Source organism: Haemaphysalis longicornis, unplaced genomic scaffold (genome assembly GCF_048455015.1).
Source record: "Haemaphysalis longicornis isolate Haplotype H1 unplaced genomic scaffold, Haemaphysalis longicornis Haplotype H1 scaffold_12, whole genome shotgun sequence".
NCBI classification, from domain to species: domain Eukaryota; kingdom Metazoa; phylum Arthropoda; class Arachnida; order Ixodida; family Ixodidae; genus Haemaphysalis; species Haemaphysalis longicornis.
The window spans coordinates 23367668-23390426 of NW_027526225.1; the positions used below are offsets into that span (position 1 = coordinate 23367668).

Consider the following 22759-nt stretch of genomic DNA (forward strand, 5'->3'; position numbering starts at 1 on the left):
TTTTTTAGGTGCGAAGCACCTTAGGACCTCGCAATGCCCGTAATCCGTGCGTTCACCGGCGTGCGTGTGCGTGCTGCGCATGCGCGAGGAGCATTGGATTAGATTAGATTAGATTAGATTGGATTTGGATTGGATTGGATTGGATTGGATTGGATTGGATTGGATTGCAAAGCGTTTTAGCAGCAGTAAGCACTCCAACGGGTGATTTACGGTAACAACGATCCCCAGTGCTTCGCCCATTCGTCATGATTCACTTCTTGGAGATGCGTGAATTCTTCTTTTGTTGTTTCAAATTGCGTCGGTTTTTTTGTTTGGCTCTTAAGTTCCGTAAATAATTTGGAGGACATGCTTTTGTCCTCGCAAGAGAAATCTTAACATTTACTGCCAAAGAAAACCTATTGTTTACTTGAAATCTCACAATTTTTTTCGCGCCCATTCGGTTTTTTTTTTTTTTGTTAAGAGACAATGACTTCGTTTTCGCCCAGTGGTATAAAGATTTACCGCTCCGTGGCAAAGCTTGTGCCTACATGTCTGCTCACACACACACAGGCTCACACCATCTTGTTTACACGTGCAGACGTGCGTATAAAAACCGAAGGGAGGGAGAGGACGGAAAAAAAGTGCCGATTCAGACGCAGCCCGCTAGATTCACACATATTCCCAGACATAACGTATATACACTCTCTCTCTCGCAACGTGAGCTTTAATAAGCCCGGACGCTTGCATTTCGAAGCAAAAGCGTTAAACAAACCGCGGTGCAAAGGCAATGGACACAGATGCAAGCGTGCTCAGACGAACAGCGGTTATTTTCTCAAGGGGGGTCCAAGAGTGCGAACCGCTTCCCTCGGTGCAAATCAGCCCGAGAGATGTAGTGAGCGCGAGCGCATTAGACGCAGTCAGACTTGCGAAACGGGCACAGACGTGTTGCAAACAATTTCTTTCGTCACACCTCCCGCGTGTATACGTATACGCGCGAATAACTAACTGACTGCACGGCTTTGCCGACAAGATGTGTTGCGCGCTGCCGTGTGGAAGCTCGGATCTGCTTTCGCTACGTCTGCATTTCCCCGCCTTTGAAATTCGAAACTCACTACTGCGGCTTCAAGTCTGGAGCCGCATGTCAGTGGGTTGCCTTTTTTAGTATTCACTAACGCTTTTTTGTAGCGTGAGCTACACTGGCCGAGGTTGAGCAGCTTCGCGTGGCTCCTGGAGAGCCGTGCTGCGCATGCGCGAGGAGCAGTGACGTCTCACGGCGCACACCTGGCGCGCCGGAGCCGCCGCCGCCGAGATTGGATTGGATTGGATTGGAAATAGTTTTAGCAGCAGAAAGCATGATAATCAGCTAATTCTAGACAACCAGGAAACCAAAGAATAACCAGCTGAACCTTAGCTCACGCTACGTATATCCTGACATAGCCGAGCTAAGGTCGAGGCTTTCATGGGATAAAATGTGGTAACGCGGTCGCGGCACTGTGGAGAGGGCATAGCTTAGTGAGGAGGAGAGCGAGCGCCAAGCACACATGCAGCAAGTTAGGAGAATGCTTAACATGGACAAAGCTTTTCTAAACTACTATATCTGGTGGCAAAGTTTATACTTGTCAACATTGTTGGGCAAAAAGAAAACACTAAGCATATTTGAGTGAAGACATTAATACGTAAGTGATATTTGCATTGTTCTTTTATTTAAATCAAAATGGCTGCTTGATTTTTACGATATCAAGTAAAAATACGCCGTGAAAAAAAAGAAACACAAAGCTCTCGCAGCGCCCTTTCGTGGCAGTATTCCAAGATATAATGTAACAAAAGGTTCTAATAAATCGCGTGAGAAGAGGAACAAGACAAAAAATGTATTGCCGCCAACGGGAATCGATCGCGGCAAGTTTTATTGAGAAGTTCTGTGAAGCTTAGCCATGCGATTAGGGAAAACTACGCAGTTTCGCTGTCAACATCAGTGTACGCGACGTTAAGTCACCGAAACAGGGCTAGTTTTTTTCTCTCTCTCTACACCTGTTCGAAAGGTCCGAATACACTTAAGCACTTTGTATTGATTGTGACTGCTAAAGCAGGAATGTCCGTTTGAACGCGTGATATTTGTCTTATACTCCTGCTACACTTGCGTCTAAATGTCATTTGAACCAAATGACATTTGGCTCAAATGGGGTGCTTCGAATGCCATTCAGAATCCGCCGTGCTACACTAAAATTTCAATGGCATTTAAAAGCTTTAGCATTCACTCGCCGTGCTGCATGGCGCTGCTGCTGTCGAGTTCTGGTTTTACACAATAATGCAACAATCAAATTTAGCTGCAGTCTTTCGTATTAAAATGATACGAAATTACCAATAACGTAAACTTTGACACGGTTTTTGCTTAATTCTGAATCCCAATCGAGGTTTTTTGTGCTGTCTGGCCACACTGGTTCGTTGCTTGCTCGCACTGGTGCTGAGAGTATGGAATTATTACATCTTGATGACTTAAGTGAACGAGAAATAAACAAAGTCCCACAATTAAGAATATTTTGCTCGTTTTAAGTACGCCAGTAATGTATTTGTTTATGCTGACTTGGAACGCTGTGCGCGAGAGTGCTAGAAATGGCATTTAAAATCCCAAATGTCTCCCTCGGTGCTCATTTGGCTCAAATGTCATTTGAGCCGAATGGCATTTCAAAACCTAGTGTAGCAGCACAACTTGACATTTGAGTCAAATGACATTTGGTTCAAATGACATTCGGACGCTAGTGTAGCAGGGGTATTACACGGCTGTTTCAAAGGCCTTCTGAAAGCCGCTCAAACAACGGTCTATCGAGTGCCCCATTGTTAATACGTAAGGCGCACTTGAGGGAGGGCGTTAAATTGTCAATTGTAAGCTGTGTGTAGCACAGGCATAAGACGCTTTGCTTCACGATCCATCCTAACGCTTTCAAATGGCTTCGATCTGTCTCCCATGAGTTTCGCCGCAGCTCGTTCATGCCCCCATGAATTGCAAGAGTTGACAACGATAGCGAATGTCCTTGCTGACCCGTTCGCTCATTTGGCTGCATTCTTCCGCTGCCTTCATCGTCAATGTACCAGCGAGGACGACCAGCCCTCGCTGTTGCCGAGTCTACAGTCAGGCTATGGAATGCCTAGTGCTACGGAACGCTTCCCAATAAGCCGTTTTGCGGCGTCTGACGCCGATGCAATTTTTTCTTTGCTCAGTGGGCCAAATAATATTGCTTAAGCACTAAATTGTATAAACTACAGAAAACCTTGGCTATGGAAAATCAAAACGTAAAAATTAACCTTTAACCTTAAATGAAGTTTCAGCTGATAGTAAATCGGGAAACTTTCGTTTGGTTAGTTAGGTAGTGCGTATGGCTTTTTGGTAAACCCACGTATGAAACATACGACCAACGTGGCCCGGGTTGCGATGTACGTAGTATATCTCGGGATGGACTGTCACCTCTCCCGCGCGGTTCAGCTATATTGCCTTTACAGTAAAATAAATAAACAGCTACGGTTCTCAGCAACCCCTTCGATACTCTACAGCTTTCCGACGTAGAGGTCAGCCGTACTGTTTTGCATTTACTTGTTGGGAGTTCCCATCGGCGGAGAGAGTACAGGCGCTCCACACTACGCCCGCGCCATAGTCTGCCATTTAATTTTCCTTCCCGGCGAAGCTAACAAGTTGGTGCGGCACTCTCGCGTACCAGCCGACCTCCGGCAGACCGGGGCGACCGAGGCGACGCGCCAGGAAACGAAACTGCAGCGTCCATATTAACGCGCAGCTAATATCCAAAGCAACCAAGACGAAGCCCGCCGTATCGTTTTCTCTTATTGCCGCCCGACTGTACACTACTGAGGCGCGCGTGGAATCGACAGAATCCAATTACGAGTCCGCGAACGTTTCGACCATGAAGGGAGAGGGAGGGAAAGGCGGGGAGGAGGGCGCAGCAGAGAAATAGGGGGAAAGGGAGAGGAGTGTGTGCAAGGCCTCGGAAGAGGCGATATTCCAGGGCAGCGTAAAAAATATCAAGCCCTGCCAGGAGGGGAACGAGGGTGTGGGAGTTGAGGAGGAGGACGTCATCGCTCGCACGACGTTCCTTCTGCTCTTCGCAATCATAACCAGATCAAGGGATGCAGCGCGCGCATACGCATAAGCCCAAGCACGGCAACAACGAAAACAAACGCCCCGTATAAGAGAGCGCGAGAGAAGTAACCGAAAATGAAAAGCAGTGGGGACAGGACAGGGCCTTGGCGGCCTCAGCAGCAGTGGCGGTGGTGGCAACCGGTCGAGAACCCGAGAAATCAGCGAGTGTATATACCGCCTACCAGAGAGGGACGGACAGAATCCGGCGAAAAATAATACAAGAAAGTAATGCGCAGCACCGTTACGTCGAACCATCAAAACGCTGCCGCGCTGCCAAAAGGCGGACGGAGGCAACAAAACGAAGGGACAGAGGGGAAAAAATGGCGAGAAAAGTCAGAGTGACCAAGAGGTTTGCAATAACAGATCCCGTTCTCGGCTTTTTCCTCCGTCTCTTCGTCCCTTCCCTTCTGAAGAGAGAGAATCGGGAAGAAAGATAGGCGAGGGGAGAAAAACTGGAGGAAAAAAGTAAGGAAGGAATCCAGAGAGAGGGCGGTCGGAACGCCGGGAAGTGAGGAGAGGAGGGGGAAAGGGAGAGGGTGCTGGACGCGGGACGAGTGGAAAATGAAGTAAAGCCGGCGGCCTCCGCCGCATCGGAACAGCAGCAGTAGCAGCGGCAGCAGCAACAGCAGACGCGAGAAAGACGCGGCTGGAAATACTCGCAGTTTCCATGGCGACGGGCGCTGCGCTTGTTGGCCGACGACGCCGGGAAAGAAAAGGGAGGGCGAGGGCGCGGAGGAGGCACGAAGCCGTTTCATATCCAACCGGCGAGTATTTCGTTCGTGCGCGGGCGCAGTTTTGTGTCCCCTTCTCTTTTCGTGCTCAAGCGCGTCGCGCGAAGGATGCCGCCGCCGCCGCCGCGTGTCGTCGTCGCTCGTCGCTCGCGCACAGACACCTTTGGATTGACGACACCGCCGGCCACGCCCTCGCGGCCCACTTTTTGCGCTGAACTCCCTGGTTAGGCGCGGCGGCAGCGGAGTTTTCGGTTTTGTAACGCTTGCGCCTGCTGCATGCAACTTTTCAGCAACCTCCTCCAGGCCGCAGCTACCTCATCACTGAACAGGCCTAGCGGCACCATAATTGGCTCACTCGACAGGACGATAGAACTGCGCATGCGCAAAGCAATTCCGGATCATTCCCGGAGATGACCATGATTTCAAACGAAAGAATTCGAGATAGTGTCAAGGGACCAAATCGAACTGGACAGGGTCACGTGCATTACGGCAATGGCGGGGAATATAACCATCTTCCTGGCCACATCAGTGAATGGTGCTACAACTGGCGTACTCGACAGGATGATAGGGCTGCGCATGCGCAACGCAATCTAGATCATTCCGGAATTCTATCAAGGTTTGAAACAAAAAAAAATCCAGACAAGGATAGGATACTGATCAGAACTGGACATGGGTTCGCGCGCTACGGTGGCGGCCAGAGATCTAACGGGTGAACAATGGATATGGAGCCTAAATAAATTAGTGAAAAGAGCCGAACGCGGGAAGTTAACAGCGCTTTTGCAGCCTTCCACGCGAATCTTTCGACGAACGTCATTATTGGAAGGGATTTCCACTGCACGTGAACAGTTAATGCCGGCGCAAAATGAAGGGAAACCCACCAGGACCAAACAGCCTGATAGTCTGTTTGATTTTCCTGCAATGGAGTAACTTTATACCCATCCTCCCCATTCCCTAAACGCTCCATCTCGGATCCAGAAGCTTACGCTCTCTTCATTACACCAGTAAATTGATTTGGTATTGTAGTCTTATATACCTTTCTTAACGGAGTCGCATTTAATTATAAATATGATTAGGAGTAAGAGGAGACGATAAAGTACGTCATCCAAAGTTCACACCCCCCTATGGGTTACCTTCAGTGCGTCGGCCTTCTCGCTTTAAGTGAAGAAAGCGCAATCAGTTGGAAGGCTGTGGGAGGTTTCTTTGCCCCCTTGACACTTCCCTTCATGACACAGTTCTGATTCGAGGTTCGTAAAGTAGAAGAACGAGGCACGGAGAAGAAGCAACGACCTTCTCAAATACATCGGCACACCTGTCGACGGTGTGATCACTTCCCATACCAACGCAGCTTCGCGAAAGTCCAGCTCTTCACTGCGCTGTAGCGCGCGCATGTACACCTGTAAACCTCCACAAATTTTTATACGCACTTATCGTCCCCGTTAGGTCGCCCTTCTGTCAAGAATCCGTCTCCTTAATACCTAGCTATCCTTGAAGCCCCTTTAGTGCATTTTATGTTCATTGACCTATCAGGGGTTAAGTACCTTAGAACCTCGCTCTGTCCGGGGCTTGGCGTCTGTGTACACAGTGTTGGGCATGCGCGAGGAAGGTTGGATTAGATTGGATCGGATTTGGATTGGATTAAATTGAATTGTATCGGATTGGATTGCATCGGAATTGTATATACTGTACACACGCGTTGTCATCCATTTATATGCCCGAGTGGGCAATGCCCCGGGTGATTTACGGTAAGAACGATCCCCAGTGCTTCGCCCGCTCGTCATGATTCACTTCGTGGAAATGCGTGAATTTTGCTGCCTGGGACGGCCTTGGATTTTAGCAGTGCGTTAGCGAGAAAAGCTCGCACAAAAGAGTCAGTCTTTCACATTTTCACTCAAATCCCCATCAAGGTACTCGATGTGGATTATACTTCCTTTTTTGTGAATAGTATCTATGTCCGCAGTGTATAACGGCCGTCTGTGGGGCCTCCTATTTCTGCAGCTTTGTGGTCGTAACAGCCTGAAGCAACAATACGTTCCTTCATGTCAAATTCCGACTGCTGCCACACAAATCAAACCACGATCTCTAGCTCATGACACATTTTTCCATCGTTCGGGGGAAAATCTTGCTGAGCGACGGCGCAGTAGTTTTTGTCTCTGTCGTTTTCCCGCAGTAGAACCTGGCAATACATACACAAGGCTCGCAACCAATACACCGCAAGAACAGTTTGTGATTGGCTAGCGCCCGTGCGAGGTTGATTTAAAGCAAAACGCAAGGTGACAACCAGTATCGACAAACCACGAGCTTCTCTATCTTACATGCGAACAGTTTCGTGAAGCTGCGCCCAGGCCTTGTAGTCTTTCAATGGGAAAGCTTTCTAAGTGACACCGATGGCGTCCTGTCAAAAACTAATGCATTTCCCCATAGACCGGCTGGTAGACCGAAAAGTTCTGATAAGATAGATCTCTGGACACACGGCGCGTGCGTGAAACCCGGATTCTGCCACTGCGTCGAAATGGTTACTTGAAAATTGTGAACGTTTCTAGATAAGACAATACACACATCGATCACGAAGAATGAGTACAACAGTATACCTTTATCTCATAAACCACGTATCGGTGTACATTTGGATCGTTCGTAGATGCATTCACTTAGTGCGTGAACAATCGTCGCACGGATTCGTTCTTCGCTTGCGATTTGGGTCTTTGAGGGTCTGACGATCGATTGACACGATCTTTCAGCGAATGTTGGACGGAATTTTAGCGAATCTTTCGACGCACTTTCGACGCAGTTCTGATTCATAAAGCTTGCGCGCTTCTCTGAACTTCCTTTAGCAAGGCATGGTAAATTTCTTTTTAAAGACATCTTTAAACTTCAATTAATATATCGTTCGCAGGTGACATACCGTCTTTCAACGTGTCTTCGAATAATTTATTGCTCGAAAGGGACTTTACTCACGCTAATACAGGATGTAACTCGTTAATTCTCGGTGTGTATACATAGTTTTGATGATAAACACACCAGGTTAAGTGGTTCGTCACTCGGTATACGTTAGCTCCTGCACTATCATACACAACTGCGGTTCAGCTTCACCCCAAAGCGCCCGATTGACCAATCTACGCAGGCAACTATGAAATTTCTGCAAATTACGGTATGAAGCATACGATGTGACTCGAAAGTTTGGCCTGCGCTGCGGCACGCGTGATGCAAGCATGACATTCTGCATTGAGCCGTGCGTCAAATAGTATGCACGCTGCCGTCATTAGACGAATTTTCTTTGTTTGCGGCAAGGATTGATCCCTCGAGTGCGTTGCGGTGGAGCTGAATCACGGGATACCCCAGGAGTCCGCGCTGTGTTCCCCTTTGTAGTTTACAAATAAGCCTCCTTTCCTTTTTAAAGCGTTAGTGAGACCAGTGGCGTCCTGTCAAAAAAAAAAAAAAAAACATTACCGCAGCTTTCATTAGCGGTGCAAGCCTGGAGAAACAGCTGAGCTGGCGGCCCCTCTCCCTTCGTCGGAGATCCTGCTCTTGCACCTCACATAGACTTCCCAACTCGCCGCTGCAAGTTCTCCATGACTGGCAGGCCCGGATCATTTCGCCCGCAGGCTTACACGTCTCTCCCAAAGTGGACCGCGTGAGCACGCACTGAAATCAGCGGCAACCGGCTTCGCGAACTCGGCGTCTGTCCTCCCCATTTCAGGCGTAAACGCACGTGAACTGGCGAGGAGACTAGCCCGCGAGAGATGACGCCACGAACGCTGGGCAGGGTGTTCTCGAAGGTCGAACTGGTCGAAACGTCGGGTGCTCCTCACGAGGCGCCCGCTCACGTGCGCCTAGTATTTTTGCGAGCTCCTCACACGACGCAAGCCCACGCGAAAGCCTGGACGACGCCGGGCGCTCCTCACAAGGCGCGCGTTTTCACGGGCGCTCGCCTGGGCTGAGTACTCTCGTTACGCTCGACTGGCGGAACTAAAGGCTTAAACTGCTCTCTGTTCAAAACTAATGACTTCCCTATAGACCGGTTGGTCGACCAAAAAGCTCCGATAAGATCTCTGGACACAGGACGTGTGCGTGAAACCGGGACTCCTCCATTGCGCCAAAACGGCTACTTGAAAATCGCAAAAAAGGAGCGGTTCTAGATAAGTCAATACGTGCGTCGATCATGAATAAGGAGCACAGTAGTATTATACCTTTACTTCATAAACCATGTATCGGTATGCATTTAGATAGATGCGTCGCATAGGTTCATTCTTCGCTTGCGACTTGGGGATTTGAAGCTTTGACAATCAATTGGACGCATTTTCAGTGAAGGATGGACGCAATATTAGCCTTCGCGCTCCTCTCAACTTTCATTAGAAAGGGTTGTTAATGTTTAGCTTATGCACGGCCACTAATGCCCAAATCGTTCAAACACCTAGTGGCCGAGTTTTCCTGTCATCCTTCGACTTGCGGGCCAGGTACCTAACTTTAGTTGCAAACGCCACGTCGGCAAAGCGGACAAAGCGTCATTCTTCCGTACAAACAAGGTCCAGGGTTCGACTCCCGGCTCGGAAGCTGCAGTAGTGATGAAAGCGGAATAGAAAAGGCGCACACTCGTACGGGTCTCTATTCGAGGCAATGAGCCACAAATATGGTCCGAAATTTTCCCTCCAACTTAATTACGGAGGGCCCATGGCGAACTGCGTATACGGCGCACTACACGCCGAATTGAATGAATTCTTTCCGCCCGCATGAAACATCTTATCTCCTGCCCTTTTCTTGGTCCTCCAATGTTCAGACGTGAATTCTCTCTCTCTCTCTCTCTCTCTCTCTCTCTCTCTCTCTCTCTCTCTCTCTCTCTCTCTCTCTCTCTCTCTCTCTCTTTGTGGTCTTATATGTATATAATGTGTAGCGTCCGGATCGCTCGTGCCCAATCATTTAAATCGCAGGTGTCAAATGATATAACACAGCTGAGCTTTAGGTATCAATAGCACCCCGCTGAATTTTTGTTCGAAATTTTGATCGCTGTGTACCGAGCGAACGAGAGTTTTTAATTAACATCGACGAGTGCGAATAAGGCGTTCGATTTCTGGTTAGAATGTTGCATGTTTCGATTCCAGACGCCTGTAACAGCTAACATTTCGAAGAGAAATCGAAGTGCAAGAAGCACACATGACCAATATTTCGGCCAAGAATGTATTTTCCTACAAGTCGATGCGACGCCGTTGCGGTACATTGTGCCATAGTCAGGCCTTCCTTTTCGGAAAGCTCAGTATTATTTTTCTTTAGATAATCCAAAAACAGCAAGAAGGGAACAACGGTTATAGGGACATATATGTCGGAGGTGGAGTGTATTTGCTATGACGTATGTACAGACCTCAACAAAGTACCCTATTCGAGATCGCGACGGAGAGCTTCATTTATCGGAACCGGACATTCGCTTTACGTGCATAGTAATGCAACGCGCATTGTTCGTGTAGGGAAGCCACATTCATGTTTGGCATTTATTTCCGGTTCAAAATATCCGGTAGTTCATTTCTATAGGATTCGTTTCCTTGACACTGCGTTATGATCAACTTATGGAAACGTCCAAGCGTGCGTCCTGGTAAGCTAACCTAATGACGCACGAGGTAAGTGATAACCTAAATCCCTGCGTCCATTTACCGCTTTGCGGAGATTTATGTGCGCCCAAACCATTACTCCCCCACCCCCCCCTGAACGAACTCATGAGCGGATACGGCAACATGCAATTGATTTGTGCGCGCGATGTGCTCGAAACGTTACAGTTCAGCAACGTCCGTTAAAAATTGGGACTTACCCTGTAATGATTACCCCGCACGATAACCCCTGGCATCTACATGAAAAAGGATGAAAATGTTCTCATCCCTTTCTAAAGATAGTTGAGAGAAGCGAGAAAGCTAAAAGTGCGTCCAAACTTTGTTGAAATAAGTGCGTCGAATCGATCGCCAAACCTTCAAAGACCTGAATCGCAGACGAAGATGGAACCTGTGCGGCGATTTTTCGCACACTGAGTAAACTCATGAACGACCTAAAGGTATGCCAATACGTGTCTTATGAGATAAAGGTAAACTATGGTACTCCTTCTTCATGATCGGTGCGTGTACTGCCTTATCTAGAACCGTTACTTTTTCGAGATTTTCAAGTAACCCTTTTGACACAATGGAAGCCTGGTTTCACGCACGCGCAGTATGTCCGGCAATCTTATCACAGCTTTTTGGCCGACCAACTGTTCTAAGGGGGAATGCATTAGTTTGTGGACCGAACGCCATAGTTACTACAAGAAAGGCTTCGCTTTAGAATGTCGAACGCCGTCAAATTCACCTGGAGTGGTATTCTCGTGTTTTGTACGTTTTGTGTCCGTTTCAAAAGTGCCCGTTCTGCACCCAGCCCTGATTGGCTAAAAGCGAACAATCAGATGTGACGCCATGAAAGCATGGCGGAGCGACTGCGTTGAGTTGCGGCTTCTTGGAGCAGACGATTTTGAGCAGACGATTTTTCGTCGCCTTGATGTTGGTTCGCTGGTGGAACAATAAACACATAAAAGATAGTTTAAAATAGGTTTAGTCATTTAAAATGTGTTTAGAACAGTTTAGCAAAAGTCAACATAAAGCCCGTCTACAACTGAAAGTACGTCACAGTAAAACGGACGCAAAACAGGCGTTTTCAAAACGGACAAACACGAGATTACTGCCCCTGCGTCGTGAAGGCAAGACGAGCGTCAACGCCACTGCACCTATATCTCGCCCAAGCTTTCCGCAGGTAAACGAACGCATTCGGGGGCAGCGCGGAAACGTGGGTTCACATTAAAGTGGCACGAAAAGACGGCTGCCGAAAAGGAAGAAACGCGCATAAATATTTGCATTTACTAATCCGGCGCACATCTTCCTCCAGTCTAGACCGCCGTCAAGCGCGCTAGTTTAGCATAGGCAGTGAAATCGGTTACCGATATCGATGCCTCTGTACACCACCTTATCATGCGCCATTCCAAATCCTCCTGACGCCGCGATTTGCACGCATACGCGTACGTTGATTAGTAGTATTTTGACGCGGCCGACATGTTAGCGAAAATTTTTTGGCGAGCGTCGGCATCATATTTGAGTTGAAGTGTAAAATCGTCATCATGGAATATTGTAAACCAAAATTTTGTAAGTCTAAGGGAAAAGAAAATACGGTGGTCCCGTGTACGCAGGTAACTCCGGCGCAACCCAATGCGCGTGCGCGAAAAAACTAAAAACTAGGTTGGAGAGGAGTTAGAAGTAAGAGAAGAGAGATTAGGTGTGTTCATAGATGGCGCAGGCACAGCCCCGCCTCTACCAGCACTTGTAAGTGGGAAGGGCTCATCGGAGGGAGCGAAAGAGAGTTTCCTTTGCAGCAGAGCGCGCGCGCAGCGAGCTCCTGGATGAAGCACAGCGCAACGCGGGATCCACCAATTCCAGGGTCGGTATTCTGAACTTGCGTCAGTTTAAAAAGCGTCTTTTTTGAGCGGGCACGCATACGTGGGACGTGTTTACATGGTCCCGCCACTGCACCCACTCATCGTTCCAACACTTCTGTTACCAGCCCTGCCTTAATTTAGGATCCTGCACATTCAAAACTGCCGCTTTTGAAACAATTGCAAGTTGAGAATACCCCCCTCTTGCAAGCAAGTAAAGCACTCCGCGGTGATCATGCTTTGTGCACGGTCCGCAAGCTGAAAGGTTCCACGTTTGATTCACCCATAATAACTATGACAGGTGTCTCAGAAAAAAAAAAAGTTCATTGAATTGAATGGTGCGTCTCCGATACACTTCGCAAAAGTGATACCAAAGCGCATGCGATGCTACGAGCCCACTGAAACGTAGCCGACGTATTTAAAGAAACTCCACTTAATTCAAACCGCGTTCGGTTTACGTTTCTTGGAGCGAGGTTTAATCTTGTAGCAACCCTCCATCTCCAAGGCAAACAACGCAGGAGTACGTTCAAGGGCTTCTTCGCCGGTCGACGCCTAGTACAGTTGAACCTGGATTTTACGAAACAGACTTTTACGAATACCTCAACATAACGAACAAAGTCGGATTGTCCCCCCTTCCTCCCTTTCGGCAGTTTTCCCTACGATTAATTCTTTCTCGATTTTACGAAGCTCCCGATTTAACGAAACGCACTAAACGTTCATTATAACGAGATCTCTTTATTCAAATCCTCGCTCTGTTGTAAGCAAAGAAATACCGCTTATAACGAACTTAGGTTTATATGCTGAGGACATCGCTATAACGAGGGTTTATTTCAATTCGAGGGTCCCGGTGACTTCGTTATATCAAGGTTTAACTGCCTCGCAGTTCCAGAGTTAAGCCTTGTTTTAATACTGATGTCAGAACATTGCGTAACTGGGCTCAACGCACCACGCTGCGCCGCAAAGCTTATGTTCTGGAAACTGATAGTGGTTTGGACACTTCTGTAATAACAACGCAGGGAAGCTACCTAAATATATGATCATCATCATCACCATCATCATCATCACCACCAGCCTATGTACGCCCAAATGGCCCACCGTCTACGTCCGCCGCTCCACGAAAGATGCTACGCAGCGGCGCCGCCAGACGGCAGGCGGCAGTGTCGATTATGAACGATTTATTTACAACATTTACAAGCGGCCATGACAGGGCCTGCCCAGGCTGCACGCCCACCCCTCCTTCATCATCGTCAATGGTGGGCCATGGCAGCATGGGGTATTGCCCACCTGTATTCGTGACAGTATATTGTACGCAAGCTATTCGCAATGTAGTCACTCCGCATCCTTCAGCAACATCACGAAATGTTTGCTGATTCTCTGTCGACGTTAATTTGTGCCTCGGCTTTTTTATTATTACATACTAGCGAAGAGGTAATGCTGTAGGTGACAAAAAGATAATACCAGGTGCATGGAAATTTTATCCGAAATGTGTGAATTTCAATGTCGCTTGGATAGCATTGCACAGCTCTGTGGCGAGAACGCCCAGCAAACTGGGTTTGTTGGTCTTTACCATCTTCTCGCTGGATGAATACTTCTCCTAACAAGTGAATTGAGCTAGTACGCCAGGCTAACATCGATTTCAAATTACGGCAATTAGCACACAGCTCTAACTTGGATTTGTTACGGCGAAGCAAGCCCCTGCACAACTCGGCTCACTGGGAGTAACCTAACGCGTGAAAACGTTTCAGAAAGGGAAACTCCTTTAAGCGAGCAATTAGGTATACGACGGTAGAGCATCAGATAAGGTGGGTGGTCGCACGCCGCTTTTATCAAGATATCATGATTGAGTACCGCATATGTGGGCGGTGCTGCAACCGTGACGACGGCGCCGGAGGCGTCCGTTAAAGTGCAAGACGCGCGTGCAGTGCAAGTTCTTGCACAACCATTCAAACGGGGTTCGGCAAGATGCCTCCGGAGTGGTCACAGGGTACAAAATTGACGATCTACCCCGGAAAAAGCGGTGAAAAAATAAGAACAAAAATAGCGGAATGTGCGCCCGCATTGGAAGTATATTACGAATTTTGGGACGTGAAAAGGGAGAGATGGTAACCAGAGGACCAAAGTTTCCTCCGTTCGTGGTGTTTCAATCTTCCGTAGTCTTAGTGAGCTTCCCACGACTTCCCCCTATCGAGCATGTCTTGCGTTTTAAAATTAGTGCATACTGATAAAGCGCGTTGCTCTGCCTGCTCTCATTATACGCCTTTTAACTCATATAACATAAAGCCAAGCAACGTGAGAAAGAAAACAAAATACAAACGTAATGGTGAGGGGGTGTAGAAAGGTCGATGCTCCTGACGCTCGCGTAAACACGGAATATTGCGCGCCGAAAGAGACGTATTGCACCAATTACAGTACGCGCTTTTCCCGCGTGTATATAGGAGGCCGACCAGACTGATTGATTTCTCCGGTCAAGCAACAGCACCTGAACCAAATGTGAAAAAGCAAAAAAAAAAAAAAAAAAAAAACCCAGGAAACGAACCTCTTCGTAAATGGTTGCCGGTGTATCTCAAGGTAGACTTTACAAAGGATTGAGCGAATGTGAAATGTAGACGTTTAATTACGAGGCAATTAAAAGGGTACAGCGTTGAGTGCCACACTATCTTGGTTATGTATACGTGTTCGTTGATGTCGCCAGACAAAAAGGTATCCAGAGATTAACCGAGCTAGCAATTTATCTATAAGTCGCATAGATTAACGCTCGTGTCGTCACGTCAGTTGTATACTCCTGGCGAGGCCTGCACAGGTTTACGGGTGCTCAGTGCGGTCATTTTGTCCGTGCTATATAACGCTTTCTAAGGCTCTTATTCTGGGTCGATAAGGTTCGAGCAAAGAGTCACTTGGTCGATAGGAGGCAGAGGTTCGCTTGGCGCTGTATACAGGCTGCACTTCACCAACCACACGATTCGTGCATGATCTAGCAAGCATATCTTCGCCTAGTTGATACTAGGTAACAGAGAAACCACACTCTCACCGAAAAAAAAGACCAACAAACATTCATTCAAAAAGTGACAGGAATCGCGTGAACCACGTCATACAATTTTTGTTTGTCGTCTGCTTCCATACCGGCGACAGATTAAAAGAGGCTCTGCCCAGAGTTCGCGAAATCGTTGCTAAAAAGCAGAGGCGCGAGAGACAAGTGTGGATTGAAATTGTTTAAGCTGATGGAAATAAAGGCGGTTCCAAACAAACTGCAGTACTGAAGCCAAATATCTTAAAGCAGCCAGCTATTCTATGTGAATGTTAAACTGCATCTGTATGCATAAAAATGCTCATTTAGAGATCAAATGGAGGAACAGAAGGAGCAGTATATGTCTCTGTACAAAAAAAAAAAAAAAAAGGAAAACCACCGCTGCCCTCATCGAAGCTCACACCGCGTGCTATAATCAGATTGCAATATGGAGTGCAAACTTCATAACGCTGTAGGTGCAGTAACATTAGCACTGAAATTGCAGATTTTGTTTGCATTCGAAGCTTCGCGGTTTAATCCTGTGAAGCCAAAGTGGGCGGGAAATCATGCCGAGCGTCGGTACCGCTCCGAAGAAAAGTATGTGGGCGTACGGCAATCGTGCACGGTGCGGCACTTACGAAATCGGATGCGTCAAACTTGTAGAAACCTCGTGATGGCAAAATCTCGCATGGCTCGCCGCAGAGACTCTTCTATCCAATGCCTTTTATTAAAATTGTAATATGAATGAGGCGACAGTCAGGACGCTAACCTGCGTTAACGGCTGTTCAAATATCGGCTGGTTTTCGTCAACGCGCCCACTGTAGGGACGTCTCAAAGAGGACCAAAGTGTCTCCTCTATGTTTTTGTGGCTAACATTCGCTGCAAAAGCGACGAAAACAAACAATCTTTGAAAGCGAAGTGTTGAAAATACTCAAACCGGATGGGGTTGGGGCTCTTCTACTTGTGATGATTTCATTCGCTTGATTAGATGATCGCGAGACACCACCATAAAGTTCGCACTATGCAGGAGCTTTAGTTTCTTTTAAACGGAATGATAAAACCAGCGACGATTAACAAGCCCAGGGAAAATACGACTACACTGAAAAGCTTCGTAAACGCAGTTTTTACTCACTAAAGGCATGACTGCACGCATCCAAATATTTCTGTCAAAAGTACGTCGCTCTTACGCGAACAGAACTCAACGATTTGCGCGCGGAAGCGCACAAAAGCCGTGCTGAATGCAGTATCTCAGTGCATTTGTAAACGTCGCGGCGAACGTTCACTGACATGCTCTTCGCGTCGCTCGATGCGTCAGTGGAGACGGCCACAGCGGCGAAAAAGCAGCAGAAAGAGCGCGTTTCCGGACAGCATCTGGCTCGCAGCGCGATCTCTGCTAGCGCCAGGGAAGTGCGAACGTTCCGAAAGTAAGAAACAACAAACAGATAAGGATCTCAGCATCCAGGGAGGCGCACGCGTGCCGCAGAGACGCGCGAGCAGCACGAGGGGCGCGCGTGCCAGCAGCATCCGCGACCGGCGCGGCGAAGACGCGGAGCACAGCCTCACGGAGGATGAAAGCCATGCGTTTGCTGCTCCCGAGAGGAGAGCATCGTCGCGCGCGCGAGCCGACGCTTTTCCGACGCTCGCTGACGCCGCTGCGCTGGCGCTGGACGGCCGGTACGCCGGGGGCACCTGGGGCCCGCGTTCTGCTTCCAGTATTCCGCGGGATCGGCCGCCGAACCTGTCCGCGATCATGCCAAATAGCGAAAAGGGACTCACACGGATCCTCACAGCTGACACCGTGCCGCAGCCATGTTGGTTTTGGAGAACGCTCTCCCGACAGCCCTCGCGCGCGCCGGCCTTTTCCTCCTTGCCCTCCGCGGGACGCCCGCTGGAGCGCGATGGTGGCGCCATCGCGTGTGCGGTTTAGACACCAATCAAGATGGCGGCGCGCAGGGTAATCCGCGACTGAGTCGGCGGTGTGGAGAACCGTACTGAAGGTAACGACGCTTCCTGGCTTTATTTTGAACCACCTGTTTTAACACGGGTGGCCTGGGGTAGTTACTTGTGATTCGGATGCTGTGCGGCGCCAAGCTTCGCCGTTTGAAACCCTCGGAGCCGGACCGAAACGACCGCAAAGCCTTGTATCCGGCGTTGCGGCAGTTGCCGGCGTCAATGTAAACAAACATGATCCAGCGCTAAAACAGTCATTTGGCGCTTTGCCTTGCTGCCCTGACGCTGCCGTGACTCCCATGTACATGTCTTACCTTCTCTGCGGTTATATACGCGTCGCAAAGACACAATTCTGCCTTTACGCTGTTGGTTTGCTCCGGCTTGGACACCGTGTCTAGACGAGGACGGGTGGCACCATCTACCGGTGCCGTACGGCGATTGTGCAGCAGACGACGTGACCGCGTTTCGCTTTCGTTGAGGGGTTTCCGCACGCATTACGTGCAGCCGTTGAAAGCTCAAAAAGGTCGGCGCGGTGGCTGTGTCGACCTGGATCGTCCTAAAGCTTTAGCCAAAGCCAAGACAACCGAGTTATGAGCTTCATGGTCAAGTATTTCATCATGTGGTGTTGCTTTTAATGTTATTTTTGCTAAACAGGCATCGCAGAATTTTTTAAATCACACTGTTGCCGCAAAGATTTGGTACTTTCCCTTCGCACTACGGGTGGAAATGACAAATATAACGCGCAGTTCAGAAGCATATTCTGGTTCTGCGTGCGAAGGAGCGATAAAGTCAAGGGAACGACTGAATAATAAGGTACGTCGGTTCCTCCAGCGGTCGTGGCCTCTAAATAGTGTCATCAACTCGCCGCGTAATAGTATCGAGGCATGTCGCAGTTTTGTTATTCTTGTTGGACTCACCTTCGACAGCAGTGGAGGCTTTCTTTCGGAGAGACAGTCGCTTCTATCTGCGAGAGATCAAAGAAAGTGTCGGTGTAGATTCACCACTGTCGCTCATATGGAACAATCATATAGGCAATAATAATCAATCAATCAATCAATCAATCAATCAATCAATCAATCAATCAACCTTTATTTTTGATGCCCAGGAACAACCCTAGGGTCTTGGTACTGGTACACCATATACAAAGCATAAAAAAACTAAAATTGAGACGACACAACACACAAAAACCATATGTATGACAGGAGTAATAAAGTAAAAATAGTTACAGAAACCTGAGAAGCAAATAATAATAATAATAAGAATAAGAATAATAATCAAGCAACTGTGCATTTCCAAATAATAACCCGTGAACTGTAAACTTAAAGCGGGAATTTAAGTGTATTCCAGAGAAAAATATTCGTAAGGTTCAAACAGCGCTGCTGGTGTCGCATGAATGATTAGAGCGCGGGCTCATGGATTTAAGCGAGCTTTCGGCCGCTCAAGCCTGGCCTGCGGGTGCGTGCATTAAGAGCAGCCTCTTCAAACGTGAGAACGGCCTCCAACCTTGTACTAATCGGGGCTGGTGGAAAACTATTTTACGAAAAGAAAAATTCGCCGACGCTGTGGTTGCGCCGGCCACAAAATATAGTGCGAAAGGGGCGTCCATTCATGGTTTTAAGCAGTTTTGTGATTCACCATGTGGGTACGTGCGACTGTCTGGGTATGCGTATCAACACCTTGTTAGAATAACGGCTACAACTGTCGGGTATGCGCCAGAACCTAGGCCTAATGTTTCGCTGTGAGCCAAACGTTTACTTCGTCAACCGGTACCTGAAGGCTGAAGTACCTTGTTTACAGAGAACGCATCGTCAAATGGGAACCGTTTTTGACGACCTTAGGCCTCAAAGCGTGCGTTGTGCCTAACGCGGTAGGTTTAGGCCTAACGATATGTTAGAATTCAAATTGAGCGTTGTGCCAAGCAAAGGCATACTCATGGTATGTCGATCTGGGGGTGCCACTTGGCGACGTAAACACCTCAAACCGTCTAACCTCGGCCAATCACGTGTAGCCGCGTCCCTCCCACCCCCTACATTTTCGCGAGCGAGTTATAAACTGCACAGCTCTAGTGTTTTGATTACTTTTGACGACACCTGTGCGCGCGTCTTTAAGGCGGTGCCACCCTAATCTTTGCTCGCTCGCCACACCCTTCCGCGGTTTTTATCGATAACCCACTGAAAATCAATATTTAGACGTTGGGCTGCAGTTAAGCACAAGTTAAGCGCATGCCGGCGATGTATAATACGTTCTTGATGAGGGAGGCTTTATCTTCGTCTACGACGTGTATACCTAGCGTCAAGCAACCACTCCTGCTTTCAGACTTAGATCAGAAAGCATCTTTGTGGACACATAATGGCCACGTTAATTGAGAGCAACCGGCTCGCGGAACGCGGAGTGAGTGAGTGAGTGAGTGAGTGAGTGAGTGAGTGAGTGAGTGAGTGAGTGAGTGAGTGAGTGAGTGAGTGAGTGAGTGAGTGAGTGAGTGAGTGAGTGAGTGAGTGAGTGAGTGAGTGAGTGAGTGAGTGAGTGAGTGAGTGAGTGAGTGAGTGAGTGAGTGAGTGAGTGAGTGAGTGAGTGAGTGAGTGAGTGAGTGAGTGAGTGAGTGAGTGAGTGAGTGAGTGAGTGAGTGAGTGAGTGAGTGAGTGAGTGAGTGAGTGAGTGAGTGAGTGAGTGAGTGAGTGAGTGAGTGAGTGAGTGAGTGAGTGAGTGAGTGAGTGAGTGAGTGAGTGAGTGAGTGAGTGAGTGAGTGAGTGAGTGAGTGAGTGAGTGAGTGAGTGAGTGAGTGAGTGAGTGAGTGAGTGAGTGAGTGAGTGAGTGAGTGAGTGAGTGAGTGAGTGAGTGAGTGAGTGAGTGAGTGAGTGAGTGAGTGAGTGAGTGAGTGAGTGAGTGAGTGAGTGAGTGAGTGAGTGAGTGAGTGAGTGAGTGAGTGAGTGAGTGAGTGAGTGAGTGAGTGAGTGAGTGAGTGAGTGAGTGAGTGAGTGAGTGAGTGAGTGAGTGAGTGAGTGAGTGAGTGAGTGAGTGAGTGAGTGAGTGAGTGAGTGAGTGAGTGAGTGAGTGAGTGAGTGAGTGAGTGAGTGAGTGAGTGAGTGAGTGAGTGAGTGAGTGAGTGAGTGAGTGAGTGAGTGAGTGAGTGAGTGAGTGAGTGAGTGAGTGAGTGAGTGAGTGAGTGAGTGAGTGAGTGAGTGAGTGAGTGAGTGAGTGAGTGAGTGAGTGAGTGAGTGAGTGAGTGAGTGAGTGAGTGAGTGAGTGAGTGAGTGAGTGAGTGAGTGAGTGAGTGAGTGAGTGAGTGAGTGAGTGAGTGAGTGAGTGAGTGAGTGAGTGAGTGAGTGAGTGAGTGAGTGAGTGAGTGAGTGAGTGAGTGAGTGAGTGAGTGAGTGAGTGAGTGAGTGAGTGAGTGAGTGAGTGAGTGAGTGAGTGAGTGAGTGAGTGAGTGAGTGAGTGAGTGAGTGAGTGAGTGAGTGAGTGAGTGAGTGAGTGAGTGAGTGAGTGAGTGAGTGAGTGAGTGAGTGAGTGAGTGAGTGAGTGAGTGAGTGAGTGAGTGAGTGAGTGAGTGAGTGAGTGAGTGAGTGAGTGAGTGAGTGAGTGAGTGAGTGAGTGAGTGAGTGAGTGAGTGAGTGAGTGAGTGAGTGAGTGAGTGAGTGAGTGAGTGAGTGAGTGAGTGAGTGAGTGAGTGAGTGAGTGAGTGAGTGAGTGAGTGAGTGAGTGAGTGAGTGAGTGAGTGAGTGAGTGAGTGAGTGAGTGAGTGAGTGAGTGAGTGAGTGAGTGAGTGAGTGAGTGAGTGAGTGAGTGAGTGAGTGAGTGAGTGAGTGAGTGAGTGCACCTGTCATCACACTCTGTGCTCCTAATAAATTCCTTCAGAACAGTTATCAACCCCCAATGTTTTTTTTTCTTCAAGGAATAAACGATCTCAGATATTCGACTCTCATACCTGGCGTATGTAGCCAAGCCAGCAGGGAAAAGTACAAGTATCTGCTGAAGTGGGGCTCAAACGCGCGCTGAAGGAGCGCTGACCGCGCTGAATCTGCCGGAACCAAAAGTTGAAATGTGGCAGTAGAAATGAAAATTTTATGAAGCTTTTGGGCTCAATCAGCTTGGGCGATTTCTTAGTTAGTTTAATGAAGCGTTAGCTGCAGCCGAATTGTATTTTGTCAAACGTAAGTCAGAACCGATAAATGAATCTGAACAAACACTTGTAGCAAGCAGCGAAATCTAAACTATGTATTCCAGGTCGGACTCGTCCTTTTTAGGCCGTGCGTCGTAATTAGGATCAGCAAGCACCTTGTTTGTACGATTAATTTTGGGCCCTTTGATTCAGAGTTGGACCTGAACAGTACAGCTTTCGATTCAGTTCCTGCCTCCACATAAAGAATCGTATTCTGTGAAGTATAGCACGTTAATATTACTATTACGAATAAAACCGTAAAGCCACGGAAAGTGACTGTTCATTTTCTTTCGTTGCATTCCGGTGTGTGCGAAAACTGAGAAGATGAAGGACGGCTTTCTTCTTTGTCTTGATTTAATTTCCCGACCGGAGACGCCTCCCCCGTCTCCCAGCTCGCATGTTGATTAGGGGTACTCTTTTTAATCCACGCTAATTCTTATAACTCGCATTCTCGTAATCTGATTAAGAGCTCGAATAGCGAGACGCGCGTCGAACCTCGGCGAGAGTTCGCGGGATCGGGAATACAAGAAAAACAACAAAAAAAGAAATGGCGGGAAAGGAAGAGCATAGGGCAGACTCCACCACCCTGCGGGAAACCCTTTCGACCCCGGCCGTCGTCGCGCGTTCCCCTCGGCAGAAGAGCCTCGCACAACCTCAGAAGCATCGCCGGGAGAGACGGCGACGATGCCGCTAACGCAATTAAAAGAATTGAAAGTTTCCTTTGCGGTAATCTGCTAATTCAACAGGAGTTCTTAATGCAATTAAAACCGCGAGGTCTGAGAAGAACCAACGCCGTACACACACGCACGCAGAAAAAGAAGGAAAACTCTTCGCAGCGACTCTTAACGCCCCCTCGTAGACTGCGTTTTGCGGGCGACGCAGTTTTCCGCGGACTTATATCCCGGCTGGAAGGCTTTTTTTTTCTTCTCGGTGATATTCTTTTTACTGGCGCCTCTTTACACGTATCCCCTGTTTTAACGAACCGCTTCTCTCATCCTTCTTATGCCATCTCGTTATACGAAGCTTGTCGTCGTTTCCCTTTCCCCCATATCTCTCTCTCTCTCTCTCGCTAGGATTTCTAGCGTGTTTCTGGCGTCTCCCCCTGCCTTAGTGCCACTAATTCGTATTTTTCACCTTTCCCCGTCTCACACACGCATACAAGCGCGCCCCTCGACGCTTTCCCGAGGGCGTTGTTTTCCGTCTTCCGGGAGCCGGAGTTCTCTGTTTACTGCGGTGTCTTGTCGTCGTCGGCGGCGTCTTGGAGCGCTTCGCAGACGCTCTTGTATCGTAACGCATGCAGCCGGTGAGATGGATTTGCCGCTGGCCGCCCTCATTTTGATGCGTCGAGGTTTTTCTCAATTCG

General features: G+C 48.3%; 2 protein-coding genes across 2 annotated transcripts in view; one reads left to right on the top strand and one right to left on the bottom strand.

The window, feature by feature from the left end:
* The window catches only part of LOC144162492 (uncharacterized), a 269103-nt gene extending 252007 nt beyond the window's left edge, over window positions 1–17096 (bottom strand). Inside the window, exon 1 of the mRNA XM_077693051.1 lies at window positions 17064–17096. The gene's annotated coding sequence lies outside the window, so the exon portion shown is untranslated. The remainder of the gene's footprint in view (window positions 1–17063) is intronic.
* A 92-nt stretch (window positions 17097–17188) lies between these two features.
* The window catches only part of LOC144162493 (uncharacterized), a 520233-nt gene continuing 514662 nt past the window's right edge, over window positions 17189–22759 (top strand). Inside the window, exon 1 of the mRNA XM_077693052.1 lies at window positions 17189–17284. The gene's annotated coding sequence lies outside the window, so the exon portion shown is untranslated. The remainder of the gene's footprint in view (window positions 17285–22759) is intronic.